Raw genomic sequence first — 4310 nt, forward strand, 5'->3', positions numbered from 1 at the left:
ATCCTTGAGGAGAAAACATTATAGTAACAGACATTAACCTATAAGTGGCACCGAAGAAATTAAGAAAACAGCTATGAGAATATAGAGAAAGTAGGCCTCATCAGAGAGATGGAAGGCTCAGATATAGGTTCCTGAAGTTAGATTTCCATAGATCTTCATGCCTTGTGCAAAATCAAAGTCTTATTCTCAAGTTTTGTGTGTAGTCAAGTTGATTTGGTACTGTCATACAAATACATGCCCAAGGATTATGGGATTATGTTGTATAAAATTTCCCAAAATAAGAGCAAGTCACAAATCTGCATCTCCTTTTTTTTACTATTAGTATTCATATATACTCATGACTTTTCAAAATTGTCTTTACTTCATTAAAATTTTATGTTTCTAAATAATGATGCAGATATCTTATTATATATCATTAAAATGCCTAATTAATTTATGCACTCAATACTTATTGAGCAAATACTATGCACCAATCATTGCCCAAAGAGATGAAGGTAATGATGATGAACAAGATACACAATCTTTTCTCTCAAAGAACTGTAATCTAGTAGTAGTAGCACTTCTCAAATTTTAATGTTCACTCAAATTATAGAGGGAACTTTTCTAAAATGCAGATTTTAATTCAGTGGTCATATGGGGCTTTAAGACTCAATTTTCTAGTAACCTCCCAGGAGATGCTGATACTACTGGTCCAGGAATCTCACTATGAGTAGAAAGGTATCTAAGCATACAAACAAGGAAACAGGTAATTATAGTCTAGTGCATGGTGGGGAAGTAGAGGGAAGATACAACACAAAGGTGTCAATGAGATAGATGGAAAGAAAGGTATATATTGGAAATCTTCCCATGTAAAACATTTTAATAAATCATAAAGATAGTCCTTTATAGCTTTCTCTCACTGTGCAAATGCATAGAGTGAACCAAGATGGTGGCTCCCATGGATCTGGAGTTGAAGAAGGCCTCCACAAAACTTCAAGCCAAAGTTATTGACACTCAACAGAAGGTGAAGCTTGAAGACCTACAGATTGAACAGCTAAACAGAACAAAAAAACATGCACATGTTGCAGATACAGAGATTATGACTTGTGGATGAAACTGACATGTGTGAAGGTATAAGATGAATGTTTATTCTTTAGTCAAAGAAGGTAATTCACAATCAGCTGTTAGAGAAACAGAAAATAGTAGAAGAAAAGAATTAAAGAACTGGAGCAGAAAAAAATCCTACCTAGACCAGAGTATGATGGAAGCCAAGGACAACATCTGAAAGGTGATGATGGCATGAAGTTCATGAAGTGCACAGTAGGAAACATTTAGCAGAAGCCTCCTGCCCCTTCTCATTCCTGGTAAGGCCAGAGGGGCCCATGTGATGAAACATCCTTTCTTCTGTCCTGATGGACATTTTATTTGGATGATCTGGTAACCCTGTATTTTCTATGTCACTCTGATACCCTTTGATTCTAACTCTTTTTTTGTTTTGTTTTGTTTTTTGTCCTGGTTCTGATTGCCACCCCTGCTCAGGACACTCTTCTCCCCTGGGGGGTGAGTCATGAACTCCAGGACTGGGGAGATGGGATCCAGGACAGATAGGTGAGCTCTGTCTGAACCTACTAATAGTTATGCTGGTGAGACCAATAAAAGGCATCTGTTTCCCCACCCACTCTGCTTTCTCCAGCTGAATGATGAGAACAGAGGGCCAAAAAAGGAAAAGCTTTCAACCTCAGCTCTTCCTTGTCCTGTCCCCCTCCAGAGCTTTGACTGTTCTTTCTGCATTGAAGCCTTTCCTGCTTCTTCCCACCCTTCCTTTCTGTTGAATCAATCCCTCAACTTCTGAGCCTCCATGTAGATAAGGAAGAGAGGAAACCAGGGAATAGCAGAATTTAAGTGAACCTCGATGGCAGTTGGCCTAGACATTTCTTTGCTGCTTCCATCCAAATGTTTCCAAAAGAAAATGCAGTAATAAACCAACAGCACCTCCAGTGCTGTCTCCCTTTGGCCAGTGTTATAAGGTACACACTACAATCCTAAGGCCTCCTACTGGCTTAGGGGCAGTGTGTATTGGAACTGGCTTGTACTGGCTCAATAAAGTCAACTTATTAAAAAAATCATTAGAATTTTATTTCAAGCCAGTTGTGAAACACAGCCATTATTAAAAATCAAGTTATATAAATATATAATTAAATTATATTTAAAAGAAGAAGAAGAAATATTCAAAACGGACCCCTTCCTAAAAAAAGTAATGAAAAAGATAGATCACAAGTATATATGGAAAAGTAGGCATGTTCATTAAGTATGCTATAAAAGCTATAAAAATATATCCTTGTTTTAAAACATTTAACAAATTTTAAAAAATAAAATAAAATAAAAATTAAAAACATTTAACAAAATATATTCCTGATGGAGTAGAGAACTAAGCTCAATTAGAAATTATCAGGAATGTAGAAAATGTATTGAATATGCAACTAATCTAGAGATGGAAAAGAAGTTTGAGTTATAAAAGGAACAGGAAAAATCAGGAAAAAAGTACTCAATAAAATGATGATAAAATTTAAACCTTATTGTGCCTCATAAAGAAAATGAAAAGGATGGGACTCCTGGGTGGTTCAGCGGTTGAGAGTCTGCCTTTGGCTCAAGGCGTGATCCAAATTCAGGGATCAAGTCCCACATCGGGCTCCCTGCTTGGAGCCTGTTACTCCCTCTGCCTATGTCTCTGCCTCTCTTTGTGTCTCTCATGAATAAATAAATAAAATCTTTAAAAAAAAATGAAAAGGTAAGTCTGTTTCTTTTTAGGAAACTCAGTGAATGGTGGAAAACTACTGTCTCTTCATGGACATGGCTATATCTGGACTCTGAATTAATTAATAAAGGCATTTATTTATAAACTTCATCCACTGTCAGATCAATCTTCACAAAACTATTATCTTTCTTTGTTTTTAACGATTTTATTTATTTTATTCATGAGAGACACACAGAGAGAGAGAGAGAGAGAGAGAAGCAGAGACACAGGCCGAAGGAGAATCAGGTTCCATGCAGGGAACTGGCTGTGGGATCCTGGAGTTCCAGGATCACGACCTGAGCCAAAGACAGATGCTCAATCGCTGAGCCACCCAGTCGTCCCACAAAATTATCATCTTCCTTTGATCCTATACACACACTTGAAATCTGCACTGACTATGCTCCAGTACTAAAAACATCAAACCACTTAATAGCACTCAAGACTTGACAATTGGACCCAACTCCACCTACTTTTCCACTATTACCTTCTACTGCTTCTTTCATGAACTCCTCGCTGTAGCACTTTAACTTACTTACTTTTCCTTCATTGTGCCTTTACTATATTTTTTCCAAACTTATATACTTCTATCCTCACCTCTGCCCCTCCAAACCCAACAATGCATCGAAGTATAACCCACATTCCACCTTTTTTGCTATTTGGCCAAAGCACTACACCAAAAACGTATTTAGACTTCATTGGAAATTCACAGTACATGATACCTGTGAGAAATTTAAGAAACTGAACAGGATGCCTTGGTTTGGATCCATATAGGTGAAAATCCTATAGTACAATGTGAATTTCAAGTTTTGGAGAACAGAGAACGTCTAAAGGCTTAGCATAGGACCTTGTATCTTTGTCCTCCAAATAAATAACCACTGAATTAATGCCTAGGCCTGTGGGTAAAATGCTAACCACAGTTTTAAGTATTCTTAAGAGCTTTGCTACTGTTGTTTTCTAAACCACTTAAGAACCTTAGAATATTTATACCAGATTTTCCTTAAAAAAGTGTGCCAAAGAATTCCATTGATGTTCTATATTTCATAAAATTAGGTACTTTCTATCGCTAATTTTTCTTTCCTTCAGTTATAAAGAATTACTACATTTTTAACAAAAATTTTAACTTCCTAACAGAATTTTTAAAACTCTGCCATGCTCCATACTATGCATTAGGGAAACTTAAAAACTGTATTAGGGAATATTAATCTAAAAGAAACTATTATTCTTTTTAATATATTACTTTTTATTGATGAATTGATTCATTTACCTTCTAGAAAAGATTTCTATTTTATGATACAGAAATATACTTTATGTGTAATGTACATATTTACTCTATTTTTTTGTATACATGGATTCAGAGTTCACTGTTCAGTTCTTTTACAATGGCTTCTTCATTAGTCTCTTACATAGTTTCATTCTAAGATGGGATCAGGGCTAATATATTCTCTGAGTTTTTTTCAGGAATAGGTATGTCACTATTGCCATTTTATACTTGGATAATAACTTGCCTGGCTATAATATTAAGACATGCTTTTCTCTT

At 35.8% G+C, this 4310-nt stretch overlaps 1 pseudogene; it reads left to right on the forward strand.

Annotated features, from left to right (window-relative positions):
- Positions 1-925: 925 nt before the first annotated feature.
- LOC112661584 (prefoldin subunit 1-like) lies at positions 926-1282 on the forward strand (annotated as a pseudogene).
- Positions 1283-4310: the final 3028 nt, after the last annotated feature.

The sequence above is a fragment of the Canis lupus genome, chromosome 31 (genome assembly GCF_003254725.2).
Source record: "Canis lupus dingo isolate Sandy chromosome 31, ASM325472v2, whole genome shotgun sequence".
NCBI lineage: Eukaryota > Metazoa > Chordata > Mammalia > Carnivora > Canidae > Canis > Canis lupus.